This window comes from Bubalus kerabau, chromosome X (genome assembly GCF_029407905.1).
Source record: "Bubalus kerabau isolate K-KA32 ecotype Philippines breed swamp buffalo chromosome X, PCC_UOA_SB_1v2, whole genome shotgun sequence".
Lineage (NCBI taxonomy): Eukaryota > Metazoa > Chordata > Mammalia > Artiodactyla > Bovidae > Bubalus > Bubalus kerabau.
In genome coordinates this window covers 148,643,693-148,664,411 of record NC_073647.1, presented here as the reverse complement: position 1 = coordinate 148,664,411, position 20,719 = coordinate 148,643,693, and the positions used below count along the sequence as shown (strand labels likewise).

The 20,719-nt window shown below is 42.8% G+C and overlaps 1 protein-coding gene across 3 annotated transcripts in view; it reads right to left on the bottom strand.

Annotated features, from left to right (window-relative positions):
* Positions 1-20,719, bottom strand: part of LOC129639268 (melanoma-associated antigen B5-like) — a 90,829-nt gene that overhangs the window by 61,026 nt on the left and 9,084 nt on the right. For 2 of the 3 annotated variants that reach the window (XR_008708319.1, XM_055564322.1), the window contains exon 1: positions 375-916. The exons of the other annotated variant lie outside the window; for it this stretch is intronic. The gene's annotated coding sequence lies outside the window, so the exon portion shown is untranslated. Of the gene's footprint in view, positions 1-374; positions 917-20,719 lie in introns of those variants that run through there. 3 annotated transcript variants of the gene reach the window in all.

The following is a 20,719-nucleotide window of genomic DNA, read 5'->3' as shown; positions in this document are numbered from 1 at the left end:
TCACAAGTCTCTTGAAAGTCTATGATCCGATAGATTAGGTTAGTACTTCTAATTCCCAAGGAGTTATGAAATGGTCAAAGAGACCGAAAAGTTTGACCGAGAAAGGAAAGTTCGGTCCACATGCTTTGCCCATTTCTGGTCGGTTCCCGAAGGAGACACTGGGTGCCTCTTGGCATTGGCAGGTTGGTACAACGGCCCGACAGGTTTCTGCCATAAGCCGTATGAGATCACTGTGGAACCGCAGAGCAGGGCCCCTTACTTGCTTCATGCAGGGCCTGCCATTCATTCACACAAGCACACCGTAGAGTTAGTAAAGCATGGCAGAAAACGTGTTCGCTAAGAGAACAAAGAACTAAAGCTCCAAGCTTCCTTACCTTGTCCTGAAGGATCCCGGATGAGCCCCCAAGATGAAAGGTTGTTGTTGAAGCACGCGAATACACCGGGATTCTTGGCCCCCAGAGGAGAAGAATTCAATCCAGGGCCAGAGACGAGGCTTGATCGCTCAGAGCTTTTGTGTAATAAAGTTTTATTAAAGTATAAAGGAGATAGAGAAAGCTTCTGACATAGGCATCAGAAGGGGGCAGAAAGAATACCCGCTTGCTAGTGTTAACAATGAGGTTATATAATCCAAAGAATATCTGGAGGCTGTAAAGACCTCATCAGTCCTATCCCCGTAATTTACATTTTAAGATAACACTGTCCTCAGGCAAGATACATCCTTGTAAAGACCAGGTCTACTCCCATAATTAACACTTTAAGATAACAAAAGGTTGAATCCAAAGACTGTCCTTAGGCAGGATACATTATTGTTAAATAATCCTAAGGAATGTGGAGAAAGAAAAAAAGCTTGTCCTTTCTTCCTCCTTGAGAATTCCAGACCCCTCTCTCCTTGGGGACCCCTAGACTCCCTATCAACCTGCCTAGGAACTGACTCTCTCAGTTTGCCATTCCCTTCTCCAGTGGACCACATTCTGTCAGATCTCTCCACCATGACCTGCCCGTCTTGGGTTGCCCCACGGGCATGGCTTAGTTTAATTGAGTTAGACAAGGCTGTGGTCCTAGTGTGATTAGAATGACTAGTTTTCTGTGAGTATGGTTTCATTTTATCTGCTCTCTGATGTCCTCCTGCAACACCTACAGTCTTATTTGGGTTTCTCTTACCTTGGACGTGGGGTATCTCTTCACGGCTGCTCACCAGTCCCCATCTCCTCACCCCCTTCACCTCACAAGAACAAGTTGACCACAACTTTGCCTAGCACTGCCACACCTCCAGTGGCATTCAAAGAAAAAAAAGCCTCCTACATCACAATTAGCCAGTTTTCTATGTAAATACAAAAGATTTAACAAATGGAATATGATTTGTGAGCTGGAAGAAACTCCATAGTTATACTGGGCCAAGGTCCTTCTCCCACTTTCTACTGTTTTTTTTTTTTTTTTTTTTTTTTTATCTTCTGTATTATTTCCCCATTTCTCTCTTCAATGATCAAAATTTTTACATTCTGTGCGTTATCAGCCAAAATGAACAAAGCACAGGTTGGAGGCAGGGAGATGCTGCCTCCGGTCCCGAGGATGGGAACCACAAGCTTGATGGTGATGGCGATAGTATTGGTCATGGAGGCATGCCAAAGGCAGGATTTGGTTTTCTGTTTTATCCACTTCTGTATCCAGACACCTGACACAAACTAGGAACTCAATAAATATTTGTTGGATGACTGAGCTTGCTTCTCTGTACATTGATTCTCTGGCTCATAGAAGGTCCACCCCTAGGCAAGCCTGTTCCTAAAGACTCCAGCATGTTCCCATTTGACACACCCCTACCTTTGCTAACGTCACCATTCATCTCCAAGCTAGCTGGACTCAAAATCTCAGCTGTCTCTATTTTTTCTTGTTCCCCAAACAATCACTCAGAGTATCCTACCCCTCTATCCCTGTTTCTACCACCAATTTCCTCGATTTTGGTTTGGGCAAAAACGTGTGTTTGGGTTTCTCTACAGTCGCTTACAGAGAAACCCAAACAAACTTTTTTGCCCAAGCCAATATTTATCCAGCTGCTGGGAATCACTTTGCCCATAGATGTCCGGGAGATTTGTCACATACCTCTCTCTCTTCACTTTCCTCACATCAGTCTGTGACCAGGGCTTGGCTGACACACGGGTCTAACAGCCTAGCCCCTGGTTTCTAGGCAGGACAAATGCTGTGGTGCAATTAACACTCCAGAGCTCCCTGTGGAATCAGGATGAAGCCAAACTTCTCTTCTCTTGAAGCCACATCCTTGCCTATCTTCTTCCCCAGCTCCCTCACTCCCTTACTGATTTCTCCTAAGTGCCTCTCAACAGGATATTTGTGCAAGAATCAACTTCTCAGTTACCGTTCCTAAAATACCGATGTCCGATGTGACATTAAAGGGATATTCCAGAAGTATACCTCTGATTATGCCATGCATTGCCTCAGTTCAGTTCAGTTCAGTGGCTCAGTCGTGGTCGACTCTGCGACTCCATGGACTGCAGCACACCAGGCTTCCCTGTCCATAACCAACTCCCGGAGCTTACTCAAACTCATGTCCATCGAGTCGGTGATGCCATCCAACCATCTCATCCTCTGTCAGTTCTTTGCATCAGGTGGCCAAAGTATTGGAGTTTCAGCTTCATCGTCAGTCCTTCCAATGAATATTCAGGACGGATTTCATTGCCTAGAAGTCATCAAATAATCTCTGTTGGGTCCTGAATCCAGGACAGGGGTCATAACCATGATCTGGCCTTGGCCTTTTTTTAGTCTTACTCTGTTCCCTGAACCCAGGCAACGATGAGGTCAAACCAGACTGCCTGCACTTCGCTGAGCTACTCTGCACTTTTTACTGCTTCTCTATTGTTACCCCACCTGCGGCACCCCTCCCCGCCACTCCAATGGTTAATATCCTAACAATCCTTCAAGGACTACCTTGTAGGGCCCCTCCTTCCAGAAGCTTGTACAGATTTCTCCAGCCACACGTGAACTTCTGCTCATCTCTGAGAACTCCACAGAACTCTGGCAGGCTTCTCCCACGAAACTGATATCTGCATCTTATTCAAGAACGAGCCAAATATTTCGCTTCTATGTTTGACTTCTATCTACTATCTGGTGCTAAGTGCTTTCAGAACAGGGATATAAATGCTCACCTGTTTCTCCACCTGCATGTAATAGTGTGAACATGTTAGACCCTGAAATAGTTTTGAATGACAAACAGTAAGTGTAGAACTTTGGACAGGGAAACATTTCAAGGCTTGAAGTAGATCGTAAGTGAGAGAAGGTAGGGGAAAACACGCTTCCCACCAAAGTTCTTCTACTTTTGGAGGCAAACGAGATAGAATTGGATTTCCAGGGTCTATTTTGTTATGGTTATGTTCTTGGAGATGCAGCTTTAACTCTAAATGTTAGAAAAATATACCTTTTTTTTAAGCCCCCAAACCTCTGATTGCTCCCTGGAAAGTTATTTTCAATGTAGTCCAGACAGGAAAGCCCAGGATAAATGCCAAAGAGAAGAGAGGAGAAGTGGTGAATGTTAATGCCCTTGCTGTTTGGAGGTCAGCACTCCAGAAAGACATTTTTGATTTACAGTAGCATTGGATCTGTGATGGGAACAGCCAATCTATGGCATAGGGAAATTCCATTTATGTCTAAAATGGCCTGAGATTTAAGTGTGCTTTAGATAAAGGAAGCTCTCTTGTTTAATTTCCCTGCAAACTCAAACTCCTCCATCTTTCTGGAGTGTTTATCCACTCTTTATCCACTCTTTCTGGCTCTTTCTCCCATATCTCACTAAGTGATCCATATCTGAAGGCTAACGATATTGAGTGAAGCAGACCCTGCCCTGGGAACAGATTTAAGCAGGGCAGAGACTGAGATCTAGAAAGCTCTGGCATAGAGACAGGGCCTCTGAAGGACTGAGGGCTGATCAGTCAATGGAGGTGAAGGCTGGGGCAGACTGCACCCTCACAGGCTGGAGCCTGGCTCTGCCTGTTCAGGCAAGTTGGCATGCATTCCTGTCTCATCACCATGCACCCCACGGCTTAGAAATCAGAGGACTGGTGATCAGGGACTAAGCAGCCTGTTACCTGGTGCTTCGAGGAGCGTATGACATTACCATCAAGAAGGACCATGCCCATTGGATGTAATATGATACAGATCATAGATACAAAAATCATTGCCATTTACTGTGTCAACATTTGACAGGGGCAGAGGATGGGCTAACCATCTCTTCGGCTTGCCAAACACGCAGTGGGAGCAGTGTGTTGGAATGCCCTTTAGCATCTGGCTTTCAATTGTTTTCAGGCCTCTGGTATGAATATTGGCCACAAAAGTGGTGAGAATGTGATTGGCTGTGTGCACCATGATCAGACTGCTCTGATCTAATTATAGAATAGCCCCTCCAGAAAAGCAAAGCTCACCCTCATTTATACACCAGAGACATGCAAGTTTTATGGCCGGAGGTCCTGAGGTTCCTGTGACTTTAAGAGAGATTCCAAATAAGACATCCTGTGTGGTTTTTGACCCTGCCCATCTGACTGACTTCAAAGAAAAATGTATCATGTTGTGTTTAGAAGGAGAAAAAAGCAACATTGAACCCCCTTATCACCTCCTGCTTTGACAGACAGAAGTCTGCAAGGGAGGAAATGGAGTCTGAGCAAGCTTATCTACCTTGCCCAAGGTCACCCACGGCAGTCTGGTTCTCAAGACAATGCCCTTGATCATGACCCACCTGACCAGTGTGAGTACCACCCTTTTCAACCGACAAAGTCTCAGGGGAATGTTCTAACTTTCTTTTGCTAGGCAGGCAGTGCTGACCTTCAAACATTTCTTCTACTATTTTCACACTCTTGTCATCTCCTCATAAGGAAACTGCGACAGTGCAGGGTTTTACATAATATGAAACATGTGGGGGTATTCCCTGGTGGCTCAGACGGTAAAGCGTCTGCCCGCAATGCGGGAGGCCCGGGTTTGATCCCTGGGTCGGGAAGATCCCCTGGAGAAGGAAATGGCAACCCACTCCAGCACCCTGGCCTAGAAAATTCCATGGATGGAGGAGCCTGGTGGGCTACAGTCCATGGGGTCACAAAGAGTCTGAAACAACTGAGCGACTTCACTAAACATGTGGGAATGAGATCAACGTCCTCCAATGTTTCATGGGTTTCAGACATGATCAAGTTCTGCCCGCAGCTACAGTCTGCCCAGATTATTTTTTGAACCAGCTAAATCAAGGAGGAGGAGGTTGGGGCAGGGAAAAAGCAGAAAAAAGAATGTAGACTTATTATTCTTAAAAATCGCTAACACTGTTGGGCTTTATAGTTTATAATCCAATATGATCCTTACCAGTGCCTAAAGTACTGCATGCACATGTCTGTTCATCCCACTTAACAGATTAAGGATTCAGGTTCTATACCACCTACTAGATATACAAGGCCCTGAGACCAGATTCCTGCCCTGAAAGTATGTACCCCTGGTTAGTCAGCTATGAAGAATACAGATTTGATTCTTTTATGCTGCGACTGTTGATTATTATAGAAATTTACATGAAAAACAATGCAACACAAAACTCTGTGCTCATCCCTAGCCTCCCCAACTCTTTTGAAACTGTCAGAGGCCTCTCTCGGAATTCCTAACACTGGTCTGAGAAATGATGTCAAAAGCAATTTATGGAAACCTAGTTTGAAATGTACACAGCAGAACCATGCACACATATGCATGCATCCCTTGAAACCATCTAGAAACAGGCACGATGAACTAGGAAAATGTGAGTAACTAAACTACAAAATAAATGGCTAACCTTCTTGTTTGTGACCAAAGCCTACTGATTGGGTGATTCACAATTAAAAAGTGGAATTCATTAGAAGTCGGTTGGAAAAATTATAATTAGAATGAGGTATTTCTTGACCTGTTTTTGCCTAACTCAGTTTCTCTAGGTTAAAACAAAAACAGCCATACTGACTAAGAGAACAGCAGAAAGAATTGATGAAACAGGGCTCCTAAAACAAACACATCATATCAAGGGTGATGGTGTCAGCCATATTTTGAATGGGAAGAGATCTCACAAGCACTTAGACCTTGGGTGTCAGTTAGGACTGTGTCCCTGCTCTGGGAAAGCCACTGGCAACCTGGTGACAGTTATGGTGTCACAGAGAAAAACTGCAGGACCCAGGCCAACCACCTGAGCACTGGGTGGTCTGAGTTTTTACAAAAGTACCTTCACAGACTCCCTTGCTGCTCCTTCTCCAGCCATAGCAGCAGGCCAGTATGGTTCCGTAGTGACAGACACCAGGCTGGAGCGACGATGCCGACAACTCGTGATCCCTTGGACTGTGGATAAAGAGCCACATGTTAGAACTGAGAAAACAGGAAGCACCACAGAGACTCTGCCCTGCTACTCTGTGGACAGGAGACATGACAGTTACCTGGTCAATTGCCACAAACCTGCTGGAAGTGCTAGATCGGACTCTGAAAACCTGAATTTCAGATTGCCAGCCTCTGCTATCATGCCTTGCCAGCCTTCACCATTAATTGTGCTAAGTCACTTCAGGCATGTTCCACTCTTTGCGACCCCATGGACTGTAGCCCACCAGGCTCCTCTGTCCATAGGATTCTCCAGGGAAGAATACTGGAGTAGGTTGCCATGCCCTTCTCCAGGTCCCCAATATTTAGCATCAGCCATTTCCTTCTTCCCCAGGGTTAAAAGAATTGGAGTTACATGGGACTTCCCTGGGGGTTCAGTGGATAAGAATCCACCTGCCAGTGCAGGGGACACAGGTTTAATCCCTGGTCCGAGAGGTTCTACATGCCATAGGGCAATTAAGCCCATGCACTACAGTTAGTGAGCCCCTTCTCTGCAACAAGAGAAGCCAGAGCAATGAGAAGCCCATGCACCACCACTGGAGAATAGCCCCCACTCTCTGCAACTAGGGAAAAGCCCACACAGCATCAAAGACCCAGTGCAGCCATTAAATACAGAAATAAACAGAACTGGGTTACATGTAATCTACAAAACTAGGACACATGAAAGTGGCCCAAATCGTCTGCTTCTGAACCATGGAGGGGGCCAGTTTTCAGATCTGCTTTGTCCAGACACACTGGCTCCCCAGGTCTGTGTCCAGCTCGGTGCCCTGTGTGCTCACGTGACTCCCTGGTCCCCGTGGCTTTGTCCCAGACAAGAGCCCTGCCCTTCTGCCCCACTGGCCACCTGGGGGCCACCAAACACACTGGAATCTTGATACACTGCTTCTGCTAAGTCGCTTCAGTCGTGTCCGACTCTGTGCGACCCCATAGACGGCAGCCCACCAGGCTCCCCCATCCCTGGGATTCTCCATGCAAGAACACTCGAGTGGGTTGCCATTTCCTTCTCCAATGCATGAAAGTGAAAAAATAAAGTGAAGTCGCTCAATCATGTCCGACTCCTAGCAACCCCGTGGACTGCAGCCCATCAGGCCCCTCCATCCATGGGGTTTTCCAGGCAAGAGTACTGGAGTGAGGTGCCATCGCCTAGAGTTAGTCAAAGCTGGAAAGACGCTGTAGAGAGCCTTCATGCAAGCCATCTCCTGTTACAGATGAGGCAGCTCCAGCCCGAAGGAGCCGTCACAACCCAGCAGAGCCCTGTCAGCGGTTCCAGCCCAGGGCGCCCTCCTCACTCCTGGAAACACAATTCACTCAACTCTTCATCTATAGAGCAGAGGTTGGCAGATGTTTTCCATAAAGGGGCAGATGGTAAATAGTTTAGGCTCTGTGGGCCATGGGGTCTTTGTCCCAGTGCAAAAGCAGCTGCAAGCAACAGTAGATAGATGGGCATGGTTGTGTTCAGTACATATTTATGGACACTGAAACATTTGAATTTCATAAGCTTTCCACATGTCATGCAATAATATTCTTTTTTTGGTTTAGTTTTAACCATTTATAAAGTAAAAGACATTCTTAGCTCAAGAGCCACATAGAAACAGAGGGCCACCTAGCCTCGGCCTGAGGGCTGCAGTTTGCTAACCTTGACCTAGATGCCAGAAAGAGTGGGCCCCAACCCCAAGTGCCAAGGTGGTAGCTCGCTGTGCATTCCATGATTGGAGAGGGTTACCAGCAGATTCTGGAAGAAAAGGCTTCAGTTGTATGTTTGGTGGATGGCTGGGGTTGTTTCCTCTTGCATAGTAAATACATGATAAAATGCATGCCTATTAAACCCCTGGGCACGTCAACAGACAAGGAATGTACATTTGACCATGTGCTTGCTGCAGCTGTTACCACCAATTCCAGGACACACCTAACAGCCCTTAGTCCCAATTCTCCCCTCCCTCCATTCCCTGCCAACCACAGACTTACATTCTCTCTCTAGATTTGCCTATTCTGGACATTTCACAGAAGTGTAATCATATCTTCTATGATCTGTTTGTGTCTGACCTTTTTCATTTAGCAGGTTTTCAAGGTTTACTTATCTTGTGGCACATAAGAGTAGTTCTTATTTACTGATGCATAATATTCTATTGTATGAATAGACCACATTTATTCGTTTTTCAGTTGATGGACATTTAGGATGTCTCTACCTTTTGGCTCAAAAAAAAGGGCGGTGGTGAGGAGATACCACTTGTCCAAGGTAAGGAGCAATGGCTACGCTTTGCTGGAGCAGCCGTGAAGAGATACCCCATGCCCAAGGTAAGAGAAACCCAAGTAAGATGGTAGGTGTTGCAAGAGGGCATCAGAGGGCAAACACACTGAAACCATGCTCACAGAAAACTAGTCAATCTAATCACACTAGGACCACAGCCTTGTCTAACTCAATTAAACTAAGCCATGCCAGTGGAGCAACCCAAGACGGGCAGGTCATGGTGGAGAGATTTGCAGAATGTTGTCCATTGGAGAAGGGAATGGCAAACCACTTCAGTATTCTTGCCTTGAGAACCCCATGAACAGTATGAAAAGGCAAAATGATAGGATACTGAAAGAGAAACTCCCCAGGTCAGTAGGTGCCCAATATGCTACTGGAGATCAGTGGAGAAATAACTCCAGCAAGAATGAAGGGATGGAGCCAAAGCAAAACAATACCCAGCTGTGGATGTGACTGGTGATAGAAGCAAGGTCCAATGCTGTAAAGAGCAATATTGCATAGGAACCTGGAATGTCAGGTCCATGAATCAAGGCAAATTGGAAGTGGTCACACAAGAGATGGCAAGAGTGAGTGTCAACATTCTAGGAATCAGCGAACTCAAATGGACTGGAATGGGTGAATTTAACTCAGATGACCATTATATCTACTACTGCGGGCAGGAATCCCTCAGAAGAAATGGAGTGGCCATCATGGTCAACAAAAGAGTCCGAAATGCAGTACTTGGATGCAATCTCAAAAACGACAGAATGATCTCTGTTCGTTTCCGAGGCAAACCATTCAATATCACAGTAATGAAAGTCTATGCCCCAACCAGTAACACTGAAGAAGCTGAAGTTGAACGGTTCTATGAAGACCTACAAGACCTTTTAGAACTAACACCTAAAAAAGATGTCCTTTTCATTATAGGGGACTGGAATGCAAAAGTAGGAAGTCAAGAAACACCTGGAGTAACAGGCAAATTTGGCCTTGGAATACGGAATGAAGCAGGGAAAAGACTAATAGAGTTGTGCCAAGAAAATACAGTGGTCATAACAAACACCCTCTTCGAAAACACAAGAGAAGACTGTATACATGGACATCACCAGAAGGTCAAGACCGAAATCAGATTGATTATATTCTTTGCAGCCAAAGATGGAGAAGCTCTATACAGTCAGCAAAGACAAGACCAGGAGCTGACTGTGGCTCAGACCATGAACTCCTTGTTGCCAAATTCAGACTTAAATTGAAGAAAGTAGGGAAAACCACTAGACCATTCAGGTATGACCTAAATCAAATCCCTTATGATTATACAGTGGAAGTGAGAAATAGATTTAAGGGACTAGATCTGATAGATAGAGTGCCTGATGAACTATGGAATGAGGTTCGTGACATTGTACAAGAGACAGGGATCAAGACCATTCCCATATAAAAGAAATGCAAAAAAGCAAAATGGCTGTCTAGGGAGGCCTTACAAATAGCTGTGAAAAGAAGAGAAGTGAAAAGCAAAGAAGACAAGGAAAGATATAAGCATCTGAATGCAGAGTTCCAAAGAATATCAAGAAAAGATAAGAAAGCCTTCTCCAGCGATCAGTGCAAAGAAATAGAGGAAAACAACAGAATGGGAAAGACTAGAGATCTCTTCAAGAAAATCAGAGATACCAAAGGAACATTTCATGCAAAGATGAGCTCGATAAAGGACAGAAATGGTATGGACCTAACAGAAGCAGAAGATATTAAGAAGAGATGGCAAGAATACACAGAAGAACTGTACAAAAAAGATCATCACGACCCAGATAATCAAGATGGTGTGATCACTGACCTAGAGCCAGACATCCTGCAATGTGAAGTCAAGTGGGCCTTAGGAAGCATCACTACGAACAAAGCTAGTGGAGGTGATGGAATTCCAGTTGAGCTATTCCAAATCCTGAAAGATGATGCTGTGAAAGTGCTGCACTCAATATGCCAGCAAATTTGGAAAACTCAGCAGTGGCCACAGGACCGGAAAAGGTCAGTTTTCATTCCAATCCTAAAGAAAGGCAATGCCAAAGAATGCTCAAACTACCACACAATTGCACTCATCTCACACGCTAGTAAAGTAATGCTCAAAATTCTCCAAGCCAGGCTTCAGCAATATGTGAACTGTGAACCTCCTGATGTTCAAGCTGGTTTTAGAAAAGGCAGAGGAACGAGAGATCAAATTGCCAACATCCGCTGGATCATCGAAAAAGCAAGAGAGTTCCAGAAAAACATCTATTTCTGCTTTATTGATTATGCCAAAGCCTTTGACTATGTGGATCACAATAAACTGTGGAAAATTCTGAAAGAGATGGGAATTCCAGACCACCTGTACTGCCTCTTGAGAAATCTGTATGCAGGTCAGGAAGCAACAGTTAGAACTGGACATGGAACAACAGACTGGTTCCAAATAGGAAAAGGAGTTCATCAAGGCTGTATATTGTCACCCTGTTTATTTAACTTCTCTGCAGAATACATCATGAGAAATGCTGGACTGGAAGAAACACAAGCTGGAATCAAGATTGCTGGGAGAAATATCAATAACCTCAGATATGCAGATGACATCACCCTTATGGCAGAAAGGGAAGAGGAACTCAAAAGCCTCTTGATGAAAGTAAAGTGGAGAGTGAAAAAGTTGGCTTAAAGCTCAACATTCAGAAAACGAAGATCATGGCATCTGGTCCCACCACTTCATGGGAAATAGATGGGGAAACAGTGGAAATAGTGTCAGACTTTATTTTTCTGGGCTCCAAAATCACTACAGATGGTGACTGCAGCCATGAAATTGAAAGACGCTTACTCCTTGGAAGGAAAGTTATGACCAACCTAGATAGCATATTCAAAAGCAGAGACATTACTTTGCCAACAAAGGTCCGTCTAGTCAAGGCTATGGTTTTTCCTGTGGTCATGTATGGATGTGAGAGTTGGACTGTGAAGAAGGCTGAGCGCCGAAGTACTGATGCCTTTGAACTGTGGTGTTGGAGAATACTCTTGAGAGTCCTTTGGACTGCAAGGTGATCCAACCAGTCCATTCTGAAGGAGATCAGCCCTGGGATTTCTTTGGAAGGAATGATCCTAAAGCTGAATCTCCAGTACTTTGGCCACCTCATGCGAAGAGTTGACTCATTGGAAAAGACCCTGATGCTGGGAGGGATTGGGGGCAGGAGAAGGGTACGACAGAGGATGAGATGGCTGGATGGCATCACCAACTCGATGGCCATGAGTCTCAGTGAACTCCCGGAGTTGGTGATGGACAGGGAGGCCTGGCGTGCTTCGATTCATGGGGTCGCAAAGAGTCGGACACGACTGAGTGACTGATCTGATCTGATCTACCTTTTGGCTATTAAGAATAATGCTGCTATGAACACTGTGTATTAGCTTTTGTATGAACATATGTTTTCGTTTTTCTTGGGTATATACCTAGGAGTGAAAGTGCTGGATCATAGGTACTCTATGTTTAACTTTTTGAAGAACTGACGCACTGTTTTCCTTCCTTTTCTCCTTTGCCTTTTGCTTCTCTTCTTTTCTCAGCTATGTCTAAGTCCTCCTCAGTCAATCACTTCACCTTTTTGCATTTCAGGAAATGAATGGAAGCCTGGCTGCAGTCCATGCAGTAACAAAGAGTCGGATGCGACTGAGTGACTGAACAACAACAAAACACTGTTTTCCAAGATAGCTGTATCGTTTCACACCTCCACCAACAGTGTATGAGGACTGCAACTCGTCCACGTTCTCACCAGCCCTTGTTAGTGTCCATTGTTTAATTACAGCTGTTCTAGTGGTTGAGAAGTAGTACTGTGCTTTGATTTGTATTTCCCAGATGGCTAATGATGTCGAGCAATTTTTATGTGTTTATTGGGTCTTTGTGTATCTTCTTTGGAGAAAGGTCTATTCAGGGCCTTTCCCCATTTTCCAACTGGGTTATTTGTCTTGATATCTTTAGGAATGTAACACAAAGATCAAAACTAATTGGTAAAAACAGCTGTCCCCATGCCCTGATGAATAAGGTAATGTAATTTTACCTCACCCTGAGAAAAAAATCTTCCATCTAGATCCTCAAAGAGTCAGTTTTTTTTACCATGTTTGTACTGAACTTTGACAAAGTGCCCACATCTGTTTTCTCCTCTTTTAACAACGTGGAGCTGAGTCTGGGGAGCAGACTGGAGGGAGAAACTGACTCTGCCTGGAAAAGAAGAAGATGGCCCATTTCAGGTGGATTTACAAAGAACACATGACAAAGAAGAAACCTACAGAGGGGGATATTCTGCCTGTGGGAATTTAATTCCATATTTTTAAAAGGAATGTATAATTCATTTAGAGAGATTTTAATCTATCAACAAATCATGGAGCTGACCTGTAAATTTCTCTTTTTTTAAATATTTTTATTTTGTATTGGAGTATAGCTGATTTACAATGTTGTATAGTTTCAGGTGTACAGCAAAGTGATTCAGTTATACATATACACATATCAATTCTTTTAAAATTCTTTTCCCATTTAGGTTATTACAGACCATTGAGTAGAATTCCCTGTGCTATAGAGTAGGTCCTTGCTTATTATCTATTTTAAATATAGCAGTGTGCACAGGTCAATCCCAAACTCATAAAATATCCCTCTCTCCTACCTTTCCCCTTTTCCCACTTTTCCCCTCTTGACCTCAGATTTGCAAGCAATAAGTGCCCCAGCTCCAATAGGAAGGGCCTTACCTATTCCCTGATGCCCCAAAACCCAGCTTCATCCTCAAAAGGAGCCATCAGGAACATGAGGAGTCAGTGGCCTGTAACTTGGAGCAGAGAAAGTGTGTGGATCAGGGGAGTTAGGAGGGAGGCAGACAGAACAGTGGGAGGGAGAAGGAGCAGGAGATAAACGAGGGCCAGAAAGGAAGGGCCTGTGTCCACATGAAACATTTGGCCCATCCTAAAGGCGCCAGAGAGTTATACAGAGGTTTCAAGCAGTTGGAAATAGCAAGGATTTTGCAAGACACAAAGCAGCTTCCATAGAAGTGAGGTGAACTCAACAGGCGCCAACAAGATTATTGAAACATTACCGCAAAAGCAAAGGCAAGAAAAGCAAAAGCAAACAAGTAGGAACTAGATCAAACTAAAAAGCTCTGCACAGCAAAGGAAACCAACAGAATGAAAAGGCAACCTACCAAATGGAAGAAAATACTTGCAAATCATGTATCTGATAAGGGGCTAATACCCAAATATAAAATGTAATATAAATATTTATAATATAAAAGGAACTCAAACAACTCATTTCCAGAAAAAAATAACAGCACTCTGATTTTAAAATGGGTAGAAAATGTGAAGCAACATTTTTTCAAAGGAAGACATTCAGATGGCCAACACACATACGAAAAGATGCTCAACATCAACTAGTCATCAAGAAAATGCAAATCAAAACCACAATGAGGCATCACCTTACACCTGCCAAAATGGCTATCATCAAAAGACAACAAATAACTAGTGTCAGTGAGGATATGAAGAAAAGGAACCGTCCTACAATGTTGTTGGGAATAAATATTGGCACAGCCACTCTGGGAAATAGCATGGAGGGTCCTCAAAATTTTAAAAGAAAACAAAACAACCATACAGTCTAGCAGTTACATTTCTGGGTACTTATCCAAATAAAATCTATATGCTTCCCTATGTTCACTGCAGCATTATTTACAATACCCAATATATGGAAACAACCTAAGTGTTTATCAGTAAGTGAATGGATGGAAAAAAAAAGTGGTATGTATATACAATGGAATATTATTCAGCCATGATAAAGAATGAAATCTTGCCATTTCAGCAACATGGATGGACCTTGAGGGCATTATACCTTTCAGGTATACCTGAAAGAAAGATTCTGTATGACCTCACTTATATATATGTAAATGTGGAATCTAAAAAACAGACCAAAAAACCACCCCAAGCTCAAAGACACAGAGAAGAGACCTGCGATTGCTGGCAGTGGCCACAAAATAGGTAAAGGGGATCAAAAGGTACAAACTTTCATTAATACAACAAATGAGTCCTGGGGATGTAACATATAGCATGGCCACTACAGTTAATTGTGTGCACTCATGCTCAATTGCTAAGTCCTGTCTGACCCTTTGTGACCCCACGGACTGTAGCCTGCCAGGCTCCTCTGTCCATGGGATTCCCAGGCAAGAATACTGGAGTGGGTTGCCATGCCCTCTTCTAGGAGATCTTCGTCACCCGGGGATCGAACTCAAGTCTCCTGCGGTGGCAGGAAGATCTTTACTACTGAGCCACCAGGAAAGCCCCGTCGTTAATAATACTGTAATGCATATTTTAAAGTTGCTAAGATAGTACATCTTAAAAGTTTCTATCACAAGGAAAAAAATGCTGTAACTATGTATGATTTAGAGATGGTAACTAGACTTATTGTTGTGATCATTTTGCAGTGTATACAAGTATTGAATCACTGTGTTGTACATCTGAAATGAACATAATGTTTTATGACAATTATACCTAAAAAAGATTACTGAAACTGTGAGATGTGAAATTACAAAGAACCAAATTGTAAAGCTGAAATATGATTTTTTTTTTTTTTAAAAAAAGCATACTTAGAAACTTTGGTGAAAAAGCCTAGGGTTCCTGGTACAGGTGGTCAAACCCATTTCATATGTTTTTGTCAAAGTCAATAAGTTTGGATTGTGGAGAATACTGCCTGGGGTTAACTAAGAGAAGAACATTACCAGAAGGTGAAATTCATATACTGTTTGCACATTAACAGAACTCTACAGAGAAATCTGCTTTCTCGTGTTTTATTGCTTTCACATGTTTGCCTTTAGGTGAAAAGGTGAAACTGAGAAATCTGAGTTGTATTAATTCCTTCCAAGACATCATTTTTGACACTGTATGAAGTATCACTTGTGAAGTTCTCCAAAATGTTAATGATGAATACTTAAGACATCAAAAACTTGTTAAGGAAGTCAGATTTCTTCTTCACTATCAGGGATTCCTTCCCTGGTCACAAATGCATTTTAGTATTACAGCTCTGTTGGAAGACATCAGATATTCGACATTACATCTAGCCTTCTGCTCACTTGTTTAAAATATGGAAAGAACAACTAAGACTCAACTCATGACTGAGAAATATACAATGGATTCTGGATGTTCAGGCAGCTACACAAATCATGAAACATCGCTTCAGTCTCCAGCTGCTCTATGGATGCAGAGACGCGTTCTGTGCATATTTCCTACAGGAGAGCAAGCACCTTGAAAGAACTCTGTAGAAAAAGCCATCAGAGAACCATGGGAGTCCATAAATGAGCAATGTGCCTTGTAATTAATGAGTGTGCAGTCCATGTAGTCACCCCAGTGTTGAGAAACAGCTTCAAAGGGATAGCCACAAATGGGATTTTACTGGTTTAATCATCAAATTCACATCTGGTCAGGAAAGTGGGAAAACAGTTTAAAAGAGGGAAATCACAAGTGTATAGAATGGCTAATAATTACTTGCTGATTTGTAGATGCAGGAGGAAATTTATGTATTACACCAAGAATCCAGTTCCACATTCTATGCTTGTGAGTTTTTTTTTTTTTTGTTCGTTTCCTTTTTTTTTTTTTTAGTTTTTTTTTTCTTTTTTTTTTTAAATTTTATTTTATTTTTAAACTTTACATAACTGTATTAGTTGCTTGTGAGTTTTTTAATTCACATATGGCAGCTATTTAAAATTATGGATAAAAAGAAAAGTATTGAAAATGTTTCTGATTAAGCTGAAACAATACTATCGAGGGGAAGAGAGAATCTACCGCAGGCAAGCACAATATGGATGATACAGTGGGACACACTATCTTATAAAATCTTTCTAAAAACTGCTAAAAAAAAAAAAAAGCTTTAACTTTTTGTTTCTTTAACTTCATAGTTCTCGAAGGACAGTGCAAGGAAATGTTAGTAAGTAATTCAGATTACTTTCCCAGCATCGTCTCCTACCTGCCTTTTGCCCTAATTCCAGGCCCAATCACTAACTTTCCCACCACTAGTTTGACCACTCTTTTAATATCGAGTTGTGAGTACTCTGGATAAGAAATGCAAACTATTAGGTGAAACCATATGAAACTACGATTTTATAAGTTAAAAATGTCCAAATATCTGTATATCATATGTTACAATTTAACAATCACAGAAGAGAAGGCTAAGTGCTCAGTAAATCCATTTCTGTGTCTTCTGGGCACAAAGCTACACTATACTTCCCAGCCAGCCTGCTGGTTAGGTGGGGCCACATAACTGGTTTTGGCCAACAGAATGGGGTAGAGTGTCTCCAAGCCTGTGCACAAAGCCTCCTGTGGGATCCTCAACTCCGTTTCCATCAGCCCATATAGAGGACACTGGGGCCCTGGCCAAAGATGGCACCTCAAGATGGATGGAACCTGGTCCCATGTGAAAGCACGTAGCAGACTCTCTCAAATGTGTGTTGCACTTGAAGGCAGGCAAAGAAGTGAACTTCTACTATGTTCCGCCACTGTGATTTGGGGATGGTTTGACACATAAAGTTAGCCCACCTTGATGAAGAGAATAATATTCGAAGACCATTTCTTTTCCTAAAGTCTAGTACACATGATATTTTTCTCATGTGTGAATCCACTGAAACAAGAAACAAAAACTTAGAAAGCTATCAGTGTGATTTGCACTTAGTTTCATATTTAGCAAAGCGTTTTTTTTTTTTTTTTTTTAATGTACCAACTTGGAGCAGTGCATGCTGGGAGATCAAGAATGCATGGTTAAGGCATAGTCCTGAATTTAAGAGACATTTGAGTATCAGGAACTCAGATGCCTTTGGCTGGATTAACCCAGCTCCATGGAACCTGGTAAACCTGGGGTGATCAATAAAAAAGGAGTTCCTGAAAGAGAAAGAGAAAGCTAGAAAGAGAATTCTTGGTCTTGGACTGAAAGGATCCCACCAACATTCGCTGCCACCCTGGGAGATCTGACCAGGCTAGACAGCTGCTTGTGCAAGTGTGCTTGTGCGCTCTGCCTTTGATCTCTCTTCCTAAAAAACACTGGACATATAGAAGGCTCAAGGCACCCAGTCCTGAGGCAGGAAAGTGGCTCTGTAGGTGAACAGTCTCTGTGGGGAGGAGGCCCTGAGCTGTGGCTGTCTGAGCTACATGCTGAATTGCCCAGAGCTCCTTTCACGCACTATGCAGCTTGCTGTCTACATTGATCAGATTAATCACAAATCGCCATCTCCACAGCTGAAGTTAAATGTTTTTTTAAAACAGTCCAGGGATTGTGTAAGTCGTATAGTATTTCTTCAGTGGATTCCTTATTTTCTGCGCAAATACACTTTGCCAGAATTGTTAGTATGCTTGTTTATGGTCAGGTTCCAGGAAACTTTGTGATATTCTCCAAGACAAATTGAGAAGTTAAAACGTTTTTGCTGATGTTTTTACATTTAAATATTGCCAAACGAAAGAAATGAAGTGTTTTCTAAATACGGACAACAAGGTCCAGCCAGAAGAGATTTGTTTTTGCTTTCTCCTGTTTTTATCATACCTTCCAGCACGACAAGTCCATAGTACCCAACTAGTTAAAATAAATTCTGGGCTCCCATCCATTTTTGACATACACAGTCCAAGTCCAGCAGGCCCAGGGATGCCCCCCAAACATCTCACTTTCCTGGATGTGTAGGCATCTGAGAACCCAATCCAAAATGCTCACGCTATCAAGTGTATCCCAGTGTGTGTTGATGCATCTTCAAATTTCCCATGCCATGAGTATACAAAACTTGGAACTCTTCACTGCTTCTTGTATTTCTCTCACTTATTCTTAATCCAATGGAGAGTTGCTGGAAGGTTTTAAGGAGAGGGCTGACCTGACCTGATTTATTCTCAAGGAGAAAACTCTAAGACATGGACTAGAGGGGACAAAAGAAGAATCTAGGGGAAGCTCTTGCGGGGGTGGGTGGTTCTGGTGAGAGAGGATGGTTATAGGGCTGGATGGTGGCAGGCAGGAGGGAGAGAAGCAGATGGACTTGACACATGGTCTGGAGTGGGACTTAGCACCTGACTGCACATTAGTGGGGAGGAAGAGCGAGTGGTCAGGAACATGCCCAGGTTTTCAACACTAATCAGTCTGGACACTCCTGGAACAGGGGGAATGGTTGAGAAGCAGGGAATGAGTTTTGGAGAGCTGACCAAGAGTTTGGTTTTGGATGTCCTAAGCTCAGTGAGACATCCCGATGGATAGGCCAAGAATTGGCAAGGGATTAATCTCCAAAATATATAAACAGCTCATGCAGCTCAATATCAAGAATACAAACACCCCAATCAAAAAGTGGGTGCAAGATATAAGTAGACACTTCTCCAAAGAAGACACTCAGATGGCTAAAAAGCACATGAAAAGATGGTCAGTATCACTAATTATGCAAGAAATGCAAATCAAAACAACAGTGAGGTATCACCTCACGCCAGTCAGAATGGCCATTATTAAAAAAGTCTACAAACAATAAGAGAGGGTATGGAGAAGAGCGAACACTACTACACTGTCAGTGGGAACATAAACTGGTACAGCCACTATGGAGAACAGTATGGAGGTTCCTTAAGAAACTAAAAATAGAGCTACCATATGATCCAGCAATCCCACTCCTGGGCATCTATCTGGAGAAAATTATAATTGAGAAGGATACATGCACCCCTGTGTTCATTGCAGCACTATTTACAATAGCCAAGACATGGAAACAACCTAAATGTCCATCAATAGAGGAATGGATAAAGCAGATGTGGTACATATACACAATGGAATATTATTCAGCTATAAAAATGAATGAAATAATGCCATCTGCCACAACATGGAGAGATCTAGAGGTTGTTATACTGAGTGAAGTGTCAGAGAAAGACAAACACCATATGGCATCACTTATATGTGGAGTCTAAAAAAAGGGGGGTACAAATAAACTTATCTACAAAATAGCAATAGAGTCACCAATGTAGAACATAAACTTGTGGCTACCAGGGGGTAAAGAGGGGGTAAGGGATAAGGTCTTTGCCCTTCCCCCGAGGCAGGTCATAAGACCCTCAGGTTAGAGGTGCCCCTCACCCCCATACTCGAGGAGAGGAGCATTCCTTTCTCTGCAGATGGAGTGATGTTGGAGGGAATCTGAAGGAACTGTCCTTGCTGAGTTACCCCCAGTTGAAACTTCCCATGACTTTCCACCCTTCATCAGACCTAGTATAGAAACACTCAGGGGTAACCGTTTCTTTGAGTCTTCATTTCCTTATGAAGCTTCCCAGATTGGATAAAATTTATATTACAGGAATGTGTGTGCTTTCTTCTTTTTTTTTCCTTTAATTTTTAATTGGAGTATAGTCAATTTACAATGTTGTATGAGTTCCAGGTGTACAGCAAAGTGGATCGATTATACATACACATATATCTACTCTTTTTTTATATTCTTTTCCCATATAGGTCGTTACAGACAATTGAGTAGAGTTCCGTGTGGTACAGAGTAGGTCCTTGTTGGTTATCTATTTCATATACTGTGGTGTGTGTATGTCCATTCCAACGTCCCAATTTATCCTTCCCCACATCCCCTAACCACCTGGTAACCATAAGTTTGTTTTCTCCATCTGTAACTCAGTTTCTGTTTTGTAGATAAGTTAATTTGTATCTTTTTAAACAAATATTCCACATAAAAGCAATATCATATATTTGTCATTGCCTGTCTGACTAACTTCACTTAGTCTGACAATCTCCAGGCCCATCCATGTTGCTGCAAATGGCATTATTGTATTCTTTTTATGACTAATACTCCTTTGAATATGTGTAGCACATCTTCTTTATCCTTTCCTCGGCTGATGGCTATTTAGGTTGTTTCCATGTCTCCGCTATTGTAAATAGTGCTATGAGTATAGTGGTTCATGTATCTTTTCAAATTACGGTTTTCTCTGGATATATGCCCAGGATTGCTGGATCATATGCTAGCTCTGGTTTTTAGTTTTTTAAGGAACCTCCACACTGTTTTCCATAGTGGCGGTCTGTACCAGTTTATATTCCCAGTAACAGTGTAGGAGGGTTCCCTTTTCTCCACATTCTCTCCAGCATTTATTGTTTGTACATTTTTTTAATGATGACCATTGATACCTCCGGAGAAGGCA